The sequence below is a fragment of the Callithrix jacchus genome, chromosome 5 (genome assembly GCF_049354715.1).
Source record: "Callithrix jacchus isolate 240 chromosome 5, calJac240_pri, whole genome shotgun sequence".
Classification (NCBI taxonomy): Eukaryota; Metazoa; Chordata; class Mammalia; order Primates; family Cebidae; genus Callithrix; species Callithrix jacchus.
Genome location: NC_133506.1, coordinates 165,095,238 through 165,117,426, shown reverse-complemented (window position 1 = coordinate 165,117,426; position 22,189 = coordinate 165,095,238). Strand labels below are relative to the sequence as shown.

General features: G+C 47.8%; 1 long non-coding RNA gene and 1 other non-coding gene across 3 annotated transcripts; one reads left to right on the top strand and one right to left on the bottom strand.

Annotated features, from left to right (window-relative positions):
- Positions 1–2,852: 2,852 nt before the first annotated feature.
- On the bottom strand, positions 2,853–2,990 carry LOC118154162 (U4 spliceosomal RNA). The gene has a single exon (XR_004744060.1). It is a non-coding gene; the product is annotated as a U4 spliceosomal RNA (small nuclear RNA).
- A 2,306-nt stretch (positions 2,991–5,296) lies between these two features.
- On the top strand, positions 5,297–20,660 carry LOC128932239 (uncharacterized). 2 transcript variants are annotated; one of them, XR_013536251.1, is made up of 4 exons: positions 5,297–6,761; positions 9,199–9,276; positions 13,763–13,830; positions 18,940–20,660. It is a non-coding gene; the product is annotated as an uncharacterized LOC128932239 (long non-coding RNA). The 2 variants fall into 2 exon arrangements; XR_008481838.2 differs by having other exon boundaries at positions 5,297–7,486.
- Positions 20,661–22,189: the final 1,529 nt, after the last annotated feature.

The window sequence follows — 22,189 nt, the reverse complement described above, 5'->3', positions numbered from 1 at the left end:
AAGAGATTCTTCTGCCTCAGCCTCCTGAGTAGCTGAAATTTTTGTATTTTTTGGTAGAGAAGGGATTTCACCATGTTGGCCAAGCTGGTCCCAAACTCCTGACCTCAAGCGATCCACCCACCTTGTCCGCCCAAAGCGCTGGGATTACAGGTGTGAGCTACAGTGGCTGGCCGAATTTTATGTTTAAACTTGGGTCCCATCCCCAAGATATTGTATATATGTAAATATTTCAAAATCTTAAAAAGTCTTAAATCCAAAACACTTCTGGTTCCAAGCTTTTCAGATAAGAGATACTCAATTTGTATATAATTTATTAAAGCACATACTAGGCTTAGCACTACACGTGTTATCTTACTTAATCCACGTAACTACTTTTTATGTTCAATTCTATTATTGCCCCGTTTCACAGATGGTGAAGCTGAGGCTTACAGTGGTTGGTTAACTTGCCAAGGTTACCCATATAATAAAAAGCAAAATCAGGCTTCTAGCTCAGTTAGCCTTATACCAGAATCCACACATTTAACCACGATGTCATTGGTTAACAAACTTGAGTGATATCAAAACCACCTGGAGGGCTTGTGAAACTCAGATTTCTAGGCCCCGTCTTAGATATTTTTGTAAAATTAAAAATATAGGCAGAGCCCGATAACTCAGTGCTTTGGGAGGCTGAGCAGAGTGGATCGTTTGAGGCCAAGAGTTTAAGACCAGCCTGGGCAACATAGCAAGCCCCTGTCTCTACAAAAACAAAAAATTAGCTAGGCGTGTGGTGGGAATCTCTAGTCCTAGCTACTGGGGAAGCTGAGGCAGGAGGATCACTTGTGCCCAGGAGTTTAAGGTCATGGGGAGCTATGACCTTAAACTCCTGGGTGCCACTGCACTGCAGCCTGGGCTACAGAGCAAGACAATCTCTAAAAAAAAAAAAATTATAAATAAAAATATAAGATACTTGTGTATTATTTTCTTAAAGCAGAGCCTTAAAACTGTAGAAGCTTTGAGGACCACGAGCCTGATCTGCCCAGAATCCGATGTCTTCTTTCAGTCACAGTTATTCTGTGTTTATCTCAAAGCCAGCTCACATTACAAAATCCAGACCCACAAGCCATAGCTACCGCCCAGCAGGCTAGGATTTCATGAGGTTCTTAAGTCTGTGTTTATCTCCTGACACAATCTGTCTGCAGGTTTCAGATAAAGATGGCACTAACGTAGCTTAAGATATTAAAGGGATCGCCTCAGCCGTCAGGATATCCTAGCCAGAATCTGATCTGGGATCTCAGGTGGTGTCGCCAGTGCCCTTTGTAGGAAGGGTAGGGAGATGGGAGAGGCTCCTTCGTATGCCTGGACCTGGGAGGCCAGCCTCGGGCCAGTCTTGGTGGCAACAAAGAAACCCCTTTCTTTATTATAAGGAGAGAACTTGCAGCCAGACGGTGATGAAGGGAGCGGGTGCTCTTTACGATGGGTTGTTTCAAATCTTCTACCTGGCAAGAGTCCAACACCATCACAAAGGACTGTGAGCATGGTGTCTGGGGAACAGGAAGCAGAGGAAGGGGAGAAATAAACACCTGACCTTTCTACAGTGACTTGGAGGCTGAGGATTCCCTACCCCATTCCCACCACACTGCAAGCACGAAATCACAGTACCCTGACGTCAAAGGTTGTTGAAGAGATTTTATCTCCTGTCCAACATATGATTAAAACACCACTGGGGCCATAAATGGAACTAAGAAAGGCAGAAACAAATTAATTTAAAAAATAGATGTAATCCCACATATTAAAAATATGATCACATCAGCATATAATCAATATAAAAATGATTAGTAAGCTATTGTACAGTTTTTCGTGTTGTCTTTGAAATCCAGTGTGCCTTTACACTGAAGCATATCTTAGTCTGCACACCAAACCTTCTTTCCTGTCTATGTCATAAGCTAGACTTTATCCAAATTCGAATTCTCTGTTCTGTTAAATACAATGTTAAAATAATGAAAAGACACCAGATGCAGTGGCTCATGCCTGTAATCCCAGCACTTTGGGAGGTGGGAGGATCACCTGGAGGGCTGGGTGTTTGAGAGGAGCCGGGGCAACATGGCAAAACCCTGTCTCTATTAAAAATTCAAAAAATAACTTTGGGAGGCTGAGACGGGTGGATCACGAGGTCAAGAGATCGAGACCATCCTGGTCAACATGGTGAAACCCCGTCTCTACTAAAAATACAAAAAAAAAATTAGCTGGGCACGGTGGCACGTGCCTGTAATCCCAGCTACTCGGGAGGCTGAGGCAGGAGAATTGCCTGAACCCAGGAGGCGGAGGTTGCGGTGAGCCGAGATCGTGCCATTGCACTCCAGCCTGGGTAACAAGAGCGAAACTCCGTCTCAAACAAAACAAAACAAAACAAAAATTCAAAAAATAGCCAGGCATGGTGGTGGGCACCTGTAATCCCAGCCATTCAGGAGGCTGAGGCATGAGAATCGCTTGTACCCACAAGGCGGAGGTTGCAGTGAACTGAAATCGCGCCACTGCACTCCAGCTTGGGAGACAGAGCAGACCCTGTCTCAAAAGTAAGATAAAATAATGAAAAGATAAACTGCAGACTGCAAGAAAATATTTTCAAAACACCCAGTTGATAAACCACTCGTGACCAAATATGCAAAGAACGATTACAATCAATAATAAGAAACTAAACAACCCAATTAAGGAATGAACAAAATATTTTAATAAACATCAAAGAAGATATATGGATGGCACATAAATACATTAGAGATGCTTATTGTCATTTTTCTTGTTTTATTTATTAGAATTGGTAGTATTTTAAATTTAGATGTTTAATTATAGTATTTTTTTTCTTTTTCTTAATTCAGTCTCGTAGAGACTCAAACATTGCTGATGCCGTCTATATTTCAAGTCGTCATGGTGGGGTACTGGGAAAAATTTTCAATTAGCAATAATTGCACCTTTGATAAACCTCATTGGCTGCAATACTGCCACTGCGCAAAGCGTAATTTTAGTTTTTTTGTTTTTTTTTTTTTGAGACGGAGTTTCGCTGTTGTTACCCAGGCTGGAGTGCAATGGCGCCATCTCAGCTCACCGCAACCTCCACCTCCTGGGTTCAGGCAATTCTCCTGCCCCAGCCTCCTGAGTAGCTGGGATTACAGGCACGCACCACCACGCCCAGCTAATTTTTGTATTTTTAGTAGAGTCGGGGTTTCACCATGTTGACCAGGATGGTCTCGATCTCTTGACCTTGTGATCCACCCGCCTCGGCCTCCCAAAGTGCTGGGATTTCAGGCTTGAGCCACCGCGCCCGGCCAATTTTAGTATTTTTAATACATCCATGTGTGGGTTTGTCACATGGGTATACTGCGTGATGCTGAGGTTTGGGCTTCTAATGGTTCCATAGCCCAGGTAGTGAACACAGTGCCCCATAGGTAGGTAGCTTTTCAATCCTTCCGCTCCTCTGCTCCCACCTCTTGGAATCCCAAGTGTTTATTGTTCCCATCTTTGTGTACCCAATGTTTAAGCTCCAAGTTGTAAGTGGTATCCGGTTTTCTGTTCCTTAGTTTGCCTAGGATAATGGCCTCCAGCTGCATCCACGTTGGCACATAGGTCAGAGTTTTGTTCGTTTTGCAATTTCTCCATGCAGTCCTGTGTTGTTGGCTATCTGGGTTGATTCCATGTCTTTGCTACTATTACAACCATAAATGTCCTAGTGCAGGTGGACACTATATTTTCTACAAAGTGAAATGTGGCCCTAAGAAAATATGTTTAATGGAAAAATATGTTCTACTGCTTCAGTTTTTACATTTATGTTAAACTGTATTAAAATTTAAGATCCTCAGTTGAACGAGCTATATTTCACATGATGTATACACGTGACTAGTATTGGAAGTACAGCTTGAAGTCCGTGCACTGCTTCCTGGGCCTCTGGGGATAGCAGTTGACAGAATGGATGAAAATGTCTTTGTTTCTGGAATAATGGTAATAATAGCAGTGGTAACTGTCTGGAGACCTCACAGAAAAGATGGAAGGCTTTGGAATTTGGAGAAAAGCGAAAAAGGAAAATGCAGGTGGTCAGGCTTCCTGTTACAGAATGTCCTATCCCTGGAACAATAATGAGCAGCAGTGATTAGCATGCTCATTAATACACTGCTTGTGTGATGACTTGCCTAGAGTCGGCCTGGCCTGCCAAGGTCTCTCTTATTCACCGTAAGTATCTACGGAGCCCAGCACCGTGCCTGCTATCAGAGCTCTGGGTACTGCTGAAACAATAAATTCAAAGGCTGGACTCGATCCTGTGAAGACAAGGTGAGGCAGGGTTCATGTGATTCCGCCCAGCATAAGCAAATCAGCCCACAGAGGGTTGCCATATGAGAGACTGGCAAAGGCGGACTACGGTTTAGCTCAAAACACAGCAGCACCAAACCGGGTAGAGCGTCTCCGTTTTACAGCTGAAATCATTTGCGGGGAGTGTCTCCACTGACAGGTGAAATCGTGGGCGGGTGGGCGGCGTCTCCACCGACAGGTGAAATCGTGTGCGGGCGGGCGTCTCCACCTTTCAGGTGAAATCGTGCGCGGGCGGCGTCTCCACCGACAGGTGAAATCGTGCGCAGGTGGGCGGCGTCTCCACCGTTCAGGTGAAATCGTGCGTGGGCGGCGTCTCCACCGTTCAGGTGAAATAGTGCGAGGGCAGGTGAAATCGTGCGTGGGCGGGCGGCGTCTCCACCGTTCAGGTGAAATCGTGCATGGGCGGCGTCTCCACCGTTCAGGTGAAATCCTGCGAGGGCGGCATCTCCACCGATAGGTGAAATCGTGCGAGGGCGGCGTCTCCACCGTTCAGGTGAAATCGTGCATGGGCGGCGTCTCCACCGTTCAGGTGAAATCGTGCGAGGGCGGGCGGTGTCTCCACCGTCAGGTGAAATCGCGTGCGGGCGGCGTCTCCACCTTTCAGGTGAAATCACCTGCGGTATCAGTACGCGATGGTAACTTCCTACGTCCTGAAGCCCTACAGAAGCTACAGGGTTTCCGGCACGCCTAACCCTCAGGCCACTCTCCTTCCCACACAGGCCCTGATTTCTTCCGGGTTCCTCTTCCTTTATTTCCTCCAGTTACAAGGACATCCGGTCTAAGCAGGTTAGACGCTCAGTGAGCGAGGGGAAGCACCACTCGTCAGTGGGGAGGAGCGTTGTCTGGACTCTTCAGGGAAAATGGCAGAAACGCAACTTCCGGAAGCTTCAAGGGGAACGCACAGGAACGTACTCAGACTACGGGTCCCTGGACGGGACATACCTAGTTCCGCTCAGCCGGAAGCAGGTCGCCAGCTGCCGTGTCCCTCCTTCTCGCCCCACCCCTCTTCCTGTCTCTGTCCGGAAGCAGGTCGCCAGCTGCCGTGTCCCTCCTTCTCGCCCCACCCCTCTTCCTGTCTCTGTCTCTCCCCTTCTCTCCCTGTCTCCGTCTCTCCCTCTCTCTGTCTGTCTCTCTTTTTTTCTGCACAATGGCGTCCTTCGACTTCAGCCACACATGGATCAAAACCAGCCACCAGCGACCACGTGGGAGAGCCCCAGTGTCAGCCACAGACGGAGGAAGACAGTTCTCTTGGGTTCAGATTTCAGAATCCCACGGAGGGGCCCCTTTGACCACCCTGTCCAGCCGCCGGCTCTGGATGAATTGATCGCGGCTGGGCCTGGGAAGTTCCAGCACCCTGACGCCAAGGACATTGAGGAGACTTTTCTCGTTGCCCGAGATTAGTGAGTGCAGCTCCAGTATGAGGTGTTAGTCCAGCCACATTATGAACGCAGCCGCCTCGAGGGTGCACCCAAGACACTGCTCGGTTGTCCCCTCAGCCCCCAGGCACCATGCCCGGTGGGAACCTCGGCCCATTCGAGGAGATGACTGGAGCGAGGGGAGGGACGGTTCCTGGGTGGTAGCTCCTGTGGAGTGAGACAAGACAAGGGTGGGAAAGGGGGCTTTCCTTCCGGAGAAGGGACGCCCCAGGACAACCCTCTGGCGTGGTGGGCTGGAGCGGAGGGGGCCTGTATTCAGGGCCAGCTTCGCAGGCATGTGAGCCGTGCACTCGCGCAGAATGGCCCCTCAGTTGGTTTAATGCTCTGCTCTCGCCAGCTTGGCGTTCTTAATACGTGTTAAACAGTTCTGGGCCTGGGCCTGCAAACGGAGTGGCCAGTCCTGTGGCAGTCCTTCTCTCTTCAGATGCTGCTCAGACAGCGGGCATCCTATCCTGTGCCCACGTCAACAGGAGAAAGATGTCAGGGCAAAGTGAGGGTGGCACTGGGGCACCCAGTCCTCCCACTCCACTTGAGGTGGCAAGGCCATGTGGGTTTCCACTGGTCCAGAAAACCCCATGAAGGAGAACGGGCAGTAAATTATCTTGTCCCTACCTTGACCCGAAACACCTGTCCTTATGCCAAGGGACCCTGGCAGCAAGAGACTTGGGGCCTGTTCTGACGGTGGAGGCTGAAGCAGAATGGGGCACCGTGTCGGGCTTAGCAGGCTCTTCCACACCCGGGAACTGAGCCATACAGAGGCTCTGCAGGGCTCTTCAAGGACTCAAAGTCTCTGATGCTTCTTGAAGGCAGCCATGGGAGCTGACACATGAAGGATATTCGAGGAAGGAGGCCTGATGAGCAGCGAACTGCAGCTGAGTCCCGGCAGAGAGGAGCCTGGCCCCACCTCTCCACTCCTCCCTCACTTCCTCCAGCTCCCAAGGAAAGAGATGGAGGAGGCATCCTCAGCCAGGTCCTGCTGCCATTCCCGTGGTGAGTCCTGGCACTTTGGGGGAAGGGCAAGATGAACTATGAAATGTCCCTGGGATGGGAAGCTTCAAACTGGGAAGGAATGAGCTTGAAAAATCTGAAAGTCACCTGAAAGTCATGGGACCTGACCTAGATGTTGTGAAGGGACGCTTTATGCAGCAGGGGTACCAAGTGCATTCCCAGAGCCTGGCCAGGGGCAGTGAGCTGAGGAAAACACTGGCTTGATGTATCAGATGGCGCCACAACACTCATGAGGAAGGGGCCCTGGCAGACCATGTGGAATGTGCCCACCCCAGAGGATCCGCCTCCAGGAGGGGTGGGGCCCCATGCCCTAGACTTGAGTGAGCTCACAGCCACGCGGGGGCCCAGCTGCCCAGAGTCCTAGAACCACATGAGAATGCATGCTCCCTGAGATGGCTGCATTGTGTCTCCCTGCTGCAGACAGGCTGGGGCTCTGCATTCAGAACAAGCCCACTGAACACATTGGCAGATGCCCTGAGGAGTGCCCTGGTTCAGAGCTGTGTTTCACCAATGTTATGCCAACACCAGAATCCTCTGCTGGAAAACTTGCTAAAACACACATTGTTTTGGCTTCTGGCCTGGGGTTTGGATCAGAGGTCTGGGCTGGGGTGGGGGTGAGGGCTGAGAATGGGCATTTCTAACACATTCCCAGACCACACAGGAGAGCTGGCAATCTGCACATCTGCCTCACCTGGGAGCTTCTGCAGGTAGGGATTCTGCCACCCTCACCATACTTTCTAGGCTCAGTGGCCTGGCTGACTTCTCCCTGAGAGCCACACCAGCCCCCAGAAGTGACAGCAGGGACAAGTGGTTCTTTTCCCAACCTGTGTGGCTGGTATGCTGGAGCAGCAGGGACTTGGCATGGGTTTTATCCCTCCCAGCCCTGCCCAAGTTAGAGGTTCCAGCCCTTTGCTCCTCTGACAGTGTCTGCTAGGTCTGCCCTGGAAGTGACAGCCAGGCAGGCTTGTGGAATTAGAGGGCTGGCAGGGGCCTCAGAAACCTGGGGTGGTCCTTGGTCTCTGCACACCACCCAGTCTATTTTAACATATAACATCTTAGTTAACATCTGAGAGTGAACTTGTCACTCTTCTGCTTGATCTGTCCTCCACTGCCTTTTTTTCCCCAATAATAAAATACGTATAACACAAAACGCATTTCACCCATTCCAATTATTATTTTTTTAGACGGAGTCTCACTCTGTTGCCAGGCTGGGGTGTAATGGCGCGATCTTGGCTCACTGTAACCGCTGCCTCCCGGGTTCAAGCAATTCCCCTGGCTCAACCTCCTGAGTAGCTAGGACTACAGGTGCGGACCATCAGCAGCAAAGATGGGGTTTTACCATGTTGGTTAGGATGTTCCCAATCTTCTGACCTTGTGATCCACCCTGCTTGGCCTCCCAAAGTGCTGTGATTACAGGCGTGAGCCACTGCGCCCGGCCTCCAGTGATTTTTGAAATGCACAACTGAGTGGTAATAAGCACATCCACGCTGCTGTGCAGCCATCACCACCAGCCATATCCAAAACTTTTCTATGCCCCAAATAGAAACTCAGTATCCATTAAACAGTAACGCTCCAGTCTCCCACCCCTCGGCCCCTAGTAACCTCTGTTGTAGGTTCCTTGTATAAATGGAAGCATAAAATACCCTTTTGTGTCAGACTTAATTTGACCTAGCACATCTTCCAGGTCCCTGGATATTGTAGCACGTGTCACAGTTTCGTTCCTTTTTAAGGGTGATGAATATGCCACTGTAGACAGGCACACCACATTTCGTTCACAGGCTTACCAGCCGGTGGGCACCTCAGTTTCCACCTGTACCGTTGTGGCAAATGCTGATGTGAACATGGAGGTGCAAGGCGTAGCCCCCCGCTTTCAGTTCTCTTGGGCATATACCCAGAAGTGGAGTTGCTGAAGCATAGGATGATTCTCTGGCTAATTTTTTCCTTTTGAGGCATTTTCCTACAGACATTGAATCTGACCACTCAGCTAGGCATTGTTCACCAGAAGCCAGGATCTGCTGAAAACCTCGCCAGTATCTTCCAAAAGGGACTTGAGGCAGGCCTTGGCCAAGGGACTTACAGCTCAAAGTCAACGTGGGAAGAGGCTTAACTGACCTCCTCACCCCTGTAGGTGGAAACTTAGCACTGCAGGAGCCCCTCCGAGAACCTGGCACCCAATGCCCTCACTTTGCAGAATGAGGAGATGGCAGCTCAGAGGGGCGAAGATGCCACACCACTCTGGCTGGCTTCTTTTTGCCCAGGTCTCAGTCCAAACGCCACCTCCTCAGGGACCCTGGCTCCCCCATCTAAGATAGTCCTCCCACCCTCAATCACTCACTGGCCTGTTTGTGTTTTCTGTGTGTTATAGTCTAAAATAATCTCACTTATGTATCTCTGCTTTTTTCTCTGTCTCCTCACATAGATGTAAGTTGGGGAAACGGGGGCCTTATCTGCCTTCCTCAGGTTCCACCCCAGCATCTGGAACTCCGCCTAGCAGACGGTAAGCACTCGAGTATTTTTACATAAATGAATGGAATATACATGCCTCACTAAAATGTGTACACAGCTCTAATGTTTGCAAGAGAGATACACTGAGACCTTCACGATTCTCCCAAGCATAAAATATTCCCCACAGAAATGAACAGCCAGTTTTTAAAACACAAAGCCACACAGACATGCTCGCTAAGTGACTGATGTGGAGTCTAGAGCTCCATGTTACCTCCACAAATACCGGATCTCTGCTGTCTCTGCAGGGTGGGCTGGGTACAGAAGGGTTAACGTTCCCCCAGGGAGCTGAGGTCTTTGATTATGATCACACCAATAATTTTCTTTCCATTAAGACGTTGAAGACTTTTGGCCGTTCTAAGGATGACAGGAATGGTTTTCTAAGTAATGGTCTCTTCTGGTGTAAAAATGCTGTAGGTAATGGGAAGGAGAGGGACGTGGCCTCTCACCCCATCTCTATATTCAATCGATGGTGCTGTTTCGTTCCTGATGTTTTAATAGGACTCATCATGGATTGTGGCAGGATTGCCAGGAATGGCAGATGTGGTTTTACTATTTTTGTCCTGATTGAACACTGAGCAGAGCAGGGTGAGACTTTGTCCTGAGCCTGAACTAGGGCTAACTGGGGGGTGGGGAGGTGAAGCCACCTCGAGCCACACAACCTGCCCAGGGTCTGGGGATTTCTGCTTGCGGCTTGGTGCTCCCCTCTGCTTCCCCTTGCCCACAGGCCTCTGTCCTGGCCTCTCTCTTAGTTTTTGTGGCTCTGCCGAGACCAAGCCGCTTGTCCTTGGCCGGGCTAAGCTGTCCACATTCCCTGCAGTGGCGGTGGGATCAGGAGGGACAAAGCAGAGCAAGGGACGCAGCCCAGAGGGGGTCAGACAGGCTGTGGCCTCTCAGTGGTCCTGCCAAGGTAACTGCTGGGACGGGGCAACCTTGGGGCACCAGGGAGGAACGTCACATCTCTTTTCTCAGTCTGCTGTGTCTCTTCCCTCCTCTTCCTCTTCACCAAGCCGTACTCCTCCCTCCACATGGCCAGTTCCTTTGAATGACTCTCTCCACCTGACTTAGGTCGCTGTACCCCTGTGGCTCTGCTGACCTCATGTGTATTTATGATGGGCCTGTCCTCTCTGAGGGCAGCATCTGCTTCTTCATGGGTGTTCATGTATTTAGTGCAAAAAAAGGGGTGGGTGGCGGCTGGGGGTACCCATGAGGAGCTGTAGCCTAGGAGGCGAGGGCAGAGAGAAGCAACCAGAGAGGTTGTGGGGGTTGCAGAGCAGTGGAGAGTCGTGAGTGCCGAGGGAGGCGAGGCCATCAGGGAAAGATCAGGACATCTGCGGAGCCCTGCAGAGCCAGAGCCAGAGAGGTCGAGAGAGGGAGAAGGCACCAAAAGAAGTCTTGGGAGCAAGAATCAGAAAATCGCCAGAGAACCTGGAAAGGTAGCAATTTTGTCACCGTCACAAAGGGAAAAGCTAGATGGAAGAGTTAACAAGTGAATGACGGGTAGTCACCTGTGCTAGTTAAGATGTCCCTTCCAACAGCTCACAGAGCAAACATTGATGTGCCCATGTACTGAGACCTTCAAAAATACTCATGTCCACAGCTGAACATGGTGGTTCTTGTCTGTAGTCCCAGCACTGTGGGACACCAAGTCCAGGACTTTGAGACCAGCCTGGGCAACATAGTGAGACCTTGTCTGTACAAAATTTAAAAAAAAAGTCCGGTGTGGTGGCTCATGCCTGTAATCCCAGCAATTTGGGAGGCCAAGGTGGGTGAGGCCTGAGGTTGGAAGTTCGGGACCAGCCTAACATGGAGAAATACCGTCTCTACTAAAAATACAAAGTTAGCTGGGCATGGTGGCGCGTGCCTGTAATCCCAGCTGCTCGGGAGGCTGAGGCAGGAGGATCGCCTGAACCCAGGAGGCGGAGGTTGCGGTGAGTCGAGATCCTGATTGCACCATTGCACTCCAGCCTGGGTAACAAGAGCGAAACTCTGTCTCAAAAAAAAGAAAAAGAACAAAATTAGCCAGGCATGGGTGTAGTGGCACACTCTAGAAACCTAGCTTCTTGGGAAGCTGAGGTGGGAGGACTGCTTGAGCCCAGGAGGTCAAGGCTACAGTGGGCTGAGATCAGACCACTGCACTCCAGCCTGGACAGAGCTAGACCCTGTCTGAAAACAAATGAACAAACAAAAAAACTCATATCCTTTGGCTCAAAATTTTATTTCTAGGCTTAGTGTGTAGACAAAGATGGAGGCATACGGTTACTTACCCCAGCACTATTTATAATTGTGGAAAATGAAGACTGCCCAGGTATCCAACTTGAATATCAGAGATGAAATGTCAGTTAACCATTACCATTATTATAAATATTTAATCACCTAGGAGTACAATATTATGTTAAATCAGACTTCAGGGTATAAAACATTATATTCAATATGAGCCAGAATCTGTAACATAAAAAATTGGCCACAAATCTGTCAATCTATCCACCTGCCATCTACTTCTCTAGCTCCACAGAGAAGAGGACTAAGGAGGGAACCTGTGCATTAGTAGTCAGTGGTTCTGTCTGTACTGCGGCCTATGACGGGTGTCTCTGTATTTTCTAAATTTCTGTAGTAATTATGAGTCATGCCTATAAACAGGGAGACAGAAGGAGTTGCTTTTAAAATGAAATGAGCCTGCGGTGAAGGAAGAAGCGAGGAATGAAGACTGTCTTGTAAAAAGTCCTGGGGGGAAGTGGCAAAAAAAAAGAAAACAGTAACTTAAGGGGGGGCCGGTTTGGGGAGGCTTGGCTTAGTGTCATTTTATTTTATTTTTAGAGATGGGGGTCTTGCTATGTTGCCCAGCCTGGTCTTGAACTCTTGATGTTAAGTCCTCCCCGGCCTTGGCCTCCAAAAGTGCTGGGATTACAGATGTGCACCACTGTGCCTGGTTCAGTTTGGGTTTATTTTTGAAGACAGGATGCTATAGACCATCCTTTTAAGCAGAAGAGAATGCTAATAGAGAGGGTGAAACTGAAGACTCAAAAGGAGGGCCGTCATTCATGAGAATACCCTGGCCTCAAGGGGTCCTCTCGAAGTCAGCTTAGCAACCAGGAGAGGCTGGTCTGGTAGGGAAGAGGGTCTGAGGCTGGGGCCACTGCCGCTGGCCCTCCTGGGGCTCTCACCTGCAGGTGCAGGGCTGCAAAACAGAGCCATCATGGACACCTTCCTCCAGGATCCTGTCTATTCTTCTTTGGGCGTCTCCTGTGCCATCTCCTTCTTCCTATTCTCACTGCCGTTGTTAGCTTAAAATCCTAATGTCTCCAAGGGATGATGAAAATCCCTGCCCTTTGAACTCCACCTCCAGCTGCCCCCACTATCCCCACCCTCCACTGTGCTATCCCCACCCTCCACTGTGCTTGCTTTCCCTGGGGGTCTTTGGCCGTGCTGTTCCCTTTTCTTAGAATCCCCCCACTGCCTTCTCTGGGCCAATTCCTGGTCATCCTCCAGACTCAGCTCCACGTCCCTCCTAGGGAGGCCTTTGATTCTTCCACTCGGTTCCAGCCTGTCTGGAGAATTCTGCCCTGATGTCTGTCCTGGCACTGAGCAGGCTGTGCCATGTGCCTTAACTTCTCTGGGTGCCCTATAGGATGGTGTGAAGATGGGCCACACTTCTTTTTTTTTTTGAGACAGAGTCTCGCTCTGTTGCCAGGCTGGAGTGCAGTGGTGCAATCTCGGCCCACTGCAACCTCCGCCTCCCAGATTCAAGTGATTCTCCTGCCTCAGCCTCCCAAGTAGTTGGGACTATAGGTGCGAACCACCACACCCAGCTAAGTTTTTGTATTTTTACAAAAAAACTGTATTTTTAGTAGAGAGGGGGTTTCATTGATAGTCTTGATCTCCTGACCTCATGATCCTCCTGCCTCGGCCTCCCAAAGTGCTGAGATTATTAGGCATGAGCCACAGTGCCCGGCGGAGCCACGCTTCTATCTGCCATCTTAGCCCTAACATCTGACCTGATATCTGGGACTCAGTGAATGCTTGGTGAGTTTTAATGAAGGAAGGAGTGAAGCACACATCTTATTCCATTCAAAGAAATGATGAGGGGGAAGGAACCAACATTTACCTTGTATCTACTCGGGCATTGTACAAAGTGTAGTATCCTAAGTGCTTTGAATATGCTATTTCAGTAAGTCTCAGATAACACGGGAAGGCGAAGGTTGTTATTACTTGTTTGCAGATGAGGACACAGGCTCAGAGAGGGAAACAGTTCACTGGAATGTACCCAATTTGCACATAATTAGCACCCATGGCTGACTCCAAAGTCCCTGTAGGGACAGACTATATCATCCCTCTGTGTCCTTCAAGAAACTTCCTGGTGATTAATTGCCACACTTAAGGAACTAGAAAGTTATTCCTTTCCATAAAAGTTTAGAGTTTCTAACAAATAGCTTTAAATCGTGCACACATCTTTAAATAGCTGTTTCTTTTCTTCACATCAGGCTGAGAGGTCCTCGCAGGCAGGAACTGCCGTATTCGTCTTTCTACAACCCACGGTTCTCGGGAAGTTGTAAGTATTGTGTAAATATTTACTGACCTGATTATCAATCAAATTATTTGTGATTTATTAAGTGAAACTAGGGTGTTGAATTTTCTGGAGTGAGGGGAGGAAGTATTTTTGAGCAGATGGCCTATTCCAGCCTCATCAAATTATACTAGATGGGTCATTTTCTAAGCACAGGGCCAGCCCTGAGGCTGTAGAGAGAACACATTTAAATTCATGATGAATTCATTTAAAATTCCAGGACAAGAAATCTTTTAGGAGCACTAATGGCGTCCCCATTTAAAACGAAATTAATTCTGTATGGTGTAAATGTTGTTATAGTGAAGTACAAATGAACGCAATTATGATGAGGCCCTGCCTCTGAAAAGGAATCCATTAACGGAGTCCGTCATCACAGTCTGGCTGCTCATTATTCATTATACTGCTTGACATGACGCTACGCCACTCCTCTCCATGCGTTTAGTCGATACATATTTATGGAGCACCTGTTCCAGCCATGCAGGGGATGGGGTGCTGAGAAAAACACCACAGAAACGGAAGGCATGGTCCTGCCCCGTAGCTCCTCATGGCCCTGCGTGTGGTCTCACAGCCGGCAGCATCTCCTGGAGCTTGTTAGAAATGCAGGATCTCCTTTGGATATATACCCAGTAATGGGATTGTGGGTCAAATGGAATTTCTATTTCTAGGTCCTTGAGGAGTCGCCACACTGTCTTCCACAGTGGTTGAACTAATTTACACTCCCACCAGCAGTGTAAAAGTGTTCCTATTTCTCCACATCCTCTCCAGCGTCTGTTGTCTCCAGATTTTTTAATGATCGCCATTCTAACTGGCTTGAGGTGGTGTCCAATGTGGTGTCCAATGTGGTTTTGATTTTTGTTTCTCTAATGACCAGTGATGACGAACATTTTTTCTTTCTTTTTTTTTTTTTTTTGAGATGGAGTTTCGCTCTTGTTACCCAGGCTGGAGTGCAATGGTGCCATCTCGGCTCACCGCAACCTCCGCCTCCTGGGTTCAGGCAATTCTCCTGCCTCAGCCTCCTGAGTAGCCGGGATTACAGGCACGTGCCACCATGCCCAGTTAATTTTTTGTATTTTTAGTAGAGACGGGGTTTCACCATGTTGACCAGGATGGTCTCAATCTCTTGACCTTGTGATCCACCCGCCTCGGCCTCCCAAAGTGCTGGGATTACAGGCTTGAGCCACCGCGCCCAGCATTAACATTTTTTCATATGTTTGTTGGCTGCATTAAATGTCTTCTTTTGAAAAATGCCTGTTTATATCCTTTGCCCACTTTTTGATGGGGTGGTTTTATTATAAAGACACACGCACATGTATGTTCACTGTGGCACTGTTTACAATAGCAAAGACTTGGAACCAACCCAAATGCCCATCAAGGATAGACTGGATAAAGAAAATGGGGTGCATATATATCATGGAATACTATGCAGCCATAAAAAAGGATGAGTTCATCTCCTTTGCAAAGACATGAATGAATCTGGAAACCATCATTCTCAGCAAACTGACACAAGGACAGAAAACCAAACACCACATGTTCTCACTCCTAAGTGGGTGTTGAACAATGAGAACACATGGACATAGGGAGGGGAATATCACACACTGGGGTCTGTTGCGGGGTGGGGGACTAGGAGAGTGATAGCAGGGGTGGGGAAGTTGGGGAGGGATAACATTAGGAGAAATACCTAATGTAGGTGATGGGGGGATGGAGGCAGCAAACCACCATGGCATGTGCGTACCTATATAGCAATCCTGCAAGATCTGCACATGTACCCCAGAACTTAAAGTATTAAAAAAAAAAAAAAAGGAAATGCAGGATCTCTGACCCCGCCTCAGACCTTAAATCAGAGTCTCCAGTTTAGCCACATCCCCAGAAGATTTGTATGGCCATTAAACTTTGAGAAACACCATGGAAATCATGATCATCCTGTTGGCAATATGGGACCGTCAAATGAGCTAATTGCTGAATGACATAAAATCTTCTCAAAAAGGCTAACCCACCTGACTAGTGTATTTACTCCTGTGGCTTGAATTGCCTCACCTCACCACCCTTATAATCTCCTTTCTCTGCTCTACTTTTTCTTTTTTCATGATATTTATCCCCTTCTAACATATTAATGCTACATATTTATTGTGTATATGGTTCACTTCGTCTCTTCCTCCTAGAATTTAAGCCCACAGGGGTCTTTGTCCATTTTGCTCACCGATACATCCTAAGCAGATATATCAGTGTATGGCTTGGAGCTCTCCAAGGGCCGGATTCTTCTGATGTTTCTTTAGCCCCCAGCACGGTCAGAGGCTTTCTAAGTGCAGAACAAATCTTTCTTAATAATCGGATCGGGCTCGAAGGCTCACACCTGTAATCCCAGCACTTTGGGAAGCTGAGGCGGGCAGATCACTTGAGGTCAGGAGTTTGAGACCAGCCTGCACAATGTAGTGAGACACCGTGTCTACTAAAGATACAAAACTTAGCCGGGCGTGGTGGCATGCACCTGTAATCCCAGCCACTCGGGAAGCTGAGGCAGGAGAATCGCTTGGACCCAGGAGGCAGAGGTTGCAGGGAGCTGAAATCACATCACTGCACTCCAGCCTGAGCAACAGAGTGAGACTCCATCTCAAAAAAAAAAAAACAATAAAACAAAACAGAAAACTCAGATGAAGATATGCCTGGCTGCTTCCAGAGCCCAAAGACCCTTCCTTCCCTGGGTCTTCCTTCCGCTTGTCTCCTTGGTCTGAGTCCTGCAGGCCTCCTGGCTAGTGTGAGCATATCATCTGGACTGGGACACCTTGGATATTGCTGGGGTGGGTGGTGGTGAGGAATATTAATAGTTCTTAGCAGGTACAAATGGGGACCATTTCAAGCAACTGTCCCGTTCCTTACAGGACCGACTAAGTTCTGTTATAGTCTAGAGTCCAGTTCCGGGAGGGTGGATCTGAAAGTTGCTTCCATGTTAGTTGTTCTGACATAAACTCAGATTTGAATATGTGTGTGCCACTTTTCCCCGAGACCCCTTATGACAAAAGAAAGTGGGATCATCTAGGTTGTACATTGGCACTTCTGTTTTTATGGTAGACGGTATGGCTACTTCTGTTGGAAAGGGGAAATGCAAACATACTGTTTTTCCAGAATTGGCTTTTATGCAGACAGTTTTGTCTATCACAGTGCTAAGCCCAGGAAACTTGGGGGTTGGGGGTTCGGGTTGGGGTGGTGGAGGCAGGACCCTGCGCTGCAGAGTTTGGGTTTGGCTGGGTCTTCTCCCCTCTGTTTCTTGCACTAACAGGGCCCGGATCTCTTTCTCAAAATGAAAACCAAACCAAAACAACAAAACAAACAACTCTCTCCCCAAAACCTACCTTTCCTGCTTTCTATCACGCATCCCAAGCATATATACGTATTATTCTATTTATCTTTTTTTTTTTGTGCAGGAGTGGGGAAACATTTGATATATTTTCATGAGTATTTAACCATACATTGTGGGAGACACAGCTTATTATGCACCTTCAGTAAAGCACAGACTGCCAAGCATCCTGTCACTGTGACGCCAGCCTCACTACTGAAGGTGTAACGTAAGGCTCTGTGATGTTCACCTATGCTGTCCTGTCTCCACTGACTTCTAAGCTTCTTGGGAAACGGATCGTGGCATATTTTTTTTTTTTTTTTGTCTAGACTCATTTAGTTGCAAAAAACTAATTCAACTCAAATTAGGTCAAGTTTTTAATAAATGCCTCATTGGAAGGTTATAGTAACATCTCACACCACCACAGAACGAAGAGCAGGAGGAACAGCAGACCTGCAGACAACAGGAAGGGTCTGGAAGAGCCACGGGGTCTCCCTCACCTTTGTGCCCCTCTGTCTCCTCTCTCAGCCCACTTTCCCTCCGTGCCTGTCCTCCCCTGCCACACACAAAGACATCTTTCTTTGACTTTCTGTTTTTCCGACGAATGTGCCCTAGGCAGCCCGGGTGGGACGGTTCCGGGTTGAGCTGATTGTCTGGTGCATTGGTGCATATTTTGCATCCCCCGATGAATGCCAGTGACATCTCCTTGTTCATTGTAACAACCTGAAATACCTCAGTGCCTTCCCAAGTGACCCCAACTCTGTGAAACGATGGGTACAGCATCCACTTCCAACACAGTTTCAGTGTGTTCAGTTCCAATTTTCCAGAGAGAAACTGACTGATTATCCTGCAGCCATTAAATTGGACCCTGTCCACTCAGCCATGACTGGAAGGCTGCCGAGTCCTGCCCCTTCCATAGGAGCTGAGAGAGGGATTGTTCCCAGAGAGGGGTCTGTGAGAAGGCAGCTATCCCTGGGAGATTATCTTTTCCCTCCTTGCTCCAGGCCATCGAGCTTTTGGTAACTACCTATAAATGTGTATTTGCTGTTGATTGACTAAAGGATGGGGCCAACGGAAGCTAAGTGATAATGAGACAGCCAAGTATAAAGGGGTTACCGGAGAACCTCCAACCCACCTGGGTGTGGAGCCTCTTGAAATTCCTGAGGTTCCCCAGGGGCAGGGGAGGAGCCTGGCCTCTCCAGTTCCAGTGTGGTACCTGGGATTCTGTCTGTGAGGTGGGAAGCCAGCTAGCTAGCGAGACTCGCTTTGCCGAGAGTTCCTGTTTCCCTTTTTGTCCAACAAATTCCATTTTTCTCACCCTTCAAAGTGTCTGCAAGCCTAATCTCTCATGGTTGTGTGACAAAGACCTCGTTTTCGCTGAACTAAGGAGAAAGTCCTAAACAGTAATAGTCACGTTTGCTCGGGAGGCCCAGTTTCTGTGCTGTCTCTTGCCACACTTTGGAGCCAATACCTACAAGTCATCTATTTTCCCTTCTTTTTTCTTTTGAATGCCAACCTTAACCCTGTCTTTCATTTTCTCTATTTCCACCATCCCTCATTAAGCATTTTCTGTGCCCCTTTCAACCTTTGATGTCCATAAACATGTGACCTTAGTGATTCTCACTCCTCTTTGCATACCAGATAACGTAATATTAACTTACTAACACTTGAACACCCTATGTTGTAATCACAAGAATATATGAAAATGCCCTAATTTACCCCCGAATTAACATACTTTCTGCTTATGTGTTTGCTTTGCACAGCTGTTCACCATTTGAAGAGGCCATCACAATGCTCAGAAGATAATCAAAGAAGCTACTTAAGAATAACATGCCCTTTTAGAGACTAAAAGCAAACAATCCCCGTGCTGAACTTGGAATGGTAATGAGCTCGGGCAGGAGCCCAACCGCCACCTCCCTGGCCGACCCACCCAGCTGGGATATTTGCATTTGACACAAACCATTTTATGATGCTGTAAATTTCACATTTTTACAGTTACAGGTCTGAATCATCATGAAAACCATTTCTGCACATATCTTTGGTAAATGGAATTAAAATTTCCACGTGATCTGAAAACGCTAAATTGCTAGTAGCTTCTCTAGGGCTTTGCAGCTGGCTTTGGCCTCTGCTGACCTCGTCATTGTTTAGGCATATAAAAATCACAGTTTAGGCTGATGAGCCTAATTTAAGTCTGCAGGCAATTTTCAGTCCATTTTTGCTGCTTTTTCATGTTCTTCACCACAGAAAAAGCCATTTTATAAGCAACCTGGGTACCAAATAACAGACCTCAATTTAAAAACCTGGCATATATTATAAACATCACTGTATCTATTGCCATTCTCTAAACCATTCGTTTGTAACATTCAATCACAGTGTGTAATCCTTGGGTTTTCAGTTGTTTCATTCAGTGGTTGGCCCTTAAACAAATCTGCTCTTCCATTTAACATTTTCTTAGAGATGGTTTTAACCTCATTCATTTGAAGTTTTGAATTTGTTCTTTTTATACGTGCTTTAATTTTAGGTCATACAGCTTTTTGAAGCACACTCAAGCCAGTTTCTTGGCTCTAGATAAGCATTTGATTTAAAAGTTGTCTTTGAGCTGTTAAATAACTGTTCTTACGAATACTGTGTGCTCGATGGGAATTCCTCTGAGTTTTTCATTCACTGGGATTTTCTTGGTCGATTCGGTATGTTTTGGGTAAAGAACGTAAGATAGGGGATGTGTTCGCAAGACAATAAATGCAACACGCTGTTCTTGATTTAACCATGAAAAGAAAGCTTGCACCTTCTTGAAAACATCTTTGGCACCAAATGAAGGCGTTGATTATTTGTGTGGCTATTACCTGCCATAGTTGATCAACAAACACTCGCTGAATACTGAGCAGGAAGTAAAGTGGCTGACGGGCTCGGGACAGTGGTATTATCTTGCCTGCAATCTTGAGGACCCAGGACTGGAAGACCAGTGAGTGTATTGGTTGAGGCTTATAGACCCTTTTCTCCCACCAAATGTGTGTGGTTGATGGTGTAACAGGGAGATGGAAAATGGACTATTAATTTTTCCTGAGAGTAAGTGAAAACTGAAGAACCTGGACACATCTGTAAAGGTTCTGATGAATCCGTCTCGTCCTTAGAGTTTTGGGTCCTGTGAGATGCTGGATCTGCCTTTCGGATTCATGTTGAGAATCTCCCAGGGGATCCTGCCTGCTTCAGCCTCATCTCACTGTCCCTAGTTTATGTTTTCCAAATGTAAATGTGATTTGATTATGCCCTCTTTAAAATTCTTCAAAGTTCTCCTTTGGTTCAGAGGGGAAAAATACGAATGAGTTGGCAAGACCTCTGCAACTAGCATCAGTTGGCCCCAAGTCACCCATCTGGACATGCCCCAAAGCATTCCCCATTTGCTCATTGCATTGCAGCCACAGAGTGCTGCCTGGTGCCCCTGCAATGAATCAGTTTTTCCTTCATGTGTGTGCATCTAAAGAACTCTCCCTTCCCTGCCCTTATAACGCCTTAGCAAACTCTGTTCATCCTGCAAGACCCAGTTCAGGCATTGCCTCTGAAGTTTTCCCTGACCACATCCCTCTCCTAACTGCATCAATGACCTCTTTTTGCTGACACATCTGTTTTTATACCTCCATTCTGGCACTTATCATATAATGTTGTAACTATTTTTCTCCAACGGGCTAGTAGTTGTTTTTTTCTTTTCCTTTTTTTGAGATGGAGGCTCACACTCTGTCACCAGGCTGGAGTGCAGTGGCGAGATCTCAGCTCACTGCAACCTCTGCCTCCGGGTTTAAACAATTCTCCTGCCTCAGCCTCCCGAGTAGCTGAGACTTCAGACACACACCAGCACGCCTGGCTAATTTTTGTATTTTTAGTAGAGACGGGGTTTCACCACATTGGCCAGGATGGTCTCAATCTCTCGACCTCGTGATCCGCCCACCTTGGCCTCTCAAAGTGCTGGGATTACAGGTGTGAGCCACCGTGCCTGGCCCAGGCGCGTAATTCTTTCCTTAGTTATATAACAAAGACACACAGGAAGACTTTTTCGAAATACATGTTCTTAGGCTGCACTCCTAAATATTTCAATGTAGTAGGACTAGGGTGGAGCTCAGGAACCTTTTTTTTTTTTCTTTTATGTTGCAGGTGACTGACCAGGTGCACATCTGGTTGAGAAGCATCACATGAACTGGGAGCTCTGGGCAGGCCAGGTTAGACCTTGTTCATTTTTGTCCCCCCTTGCCCTTAGCAGAGTGGCACTTAGTAGACTCCCAGCTGTGATGTGGAAAGAAGAAGCGGGGGGAGGGGAGGGGGGAAGGAAAAAGAAAGGAAGAAGGAAGGAAGGAACAAAGGAGGCAGCGAGAGAGAGCAAGAGCAAATGAGAGAGAGAGAAAGCAGAAGAGTTCATTTACTGGAAGAATCTTACCCTCTTGGGGAAAATACTGCAAATTAATATAAGGAGTTTTGTGAAAAGATATCCCCTGGTTTAGCTATAAGGTCAAGATCCATCTCCCAAGAAGGAGGGACCAGAATGTAGATACACTTAGAGAGAGTACTGGTGTCTGCCGAGTGTGGGCACAGTCCAGCCATGGGGGTTGTTCCTGGTCTTCTAGTTACTATGTAAGCACCAGTCTGAACACTCCATAGAAAACACCTCAATCGGCCTCTTCAGTCTAACCTGCAGTACGTGACCTTCTCTGCGAGTCTGACCCTCACTTTACAAGATCTTCCACTTCTGTAAGTGGAAGCCTCGCCAAGTATCCCCATTCCCAGAGAAATCGTGTGGCCGTCAGGGGGTCCTCATGTCACTGCAGAACACAGGGATCCTCCTCATGGCTCCATTTGTCCTGCCCCAAGCCCAGAGCCACGGCCAAGCTGATTTGCTCTGATGTCAAGGGTCGGCACAGGACTGGCATCTTGCAGACTAGGATCAGGCAGATGAGAGAAGATTCTAAAGTGGATCTTCTCCATATCTGGAGGAGCTTCCCAGCAGGCATAGTGCCATCATTTTGC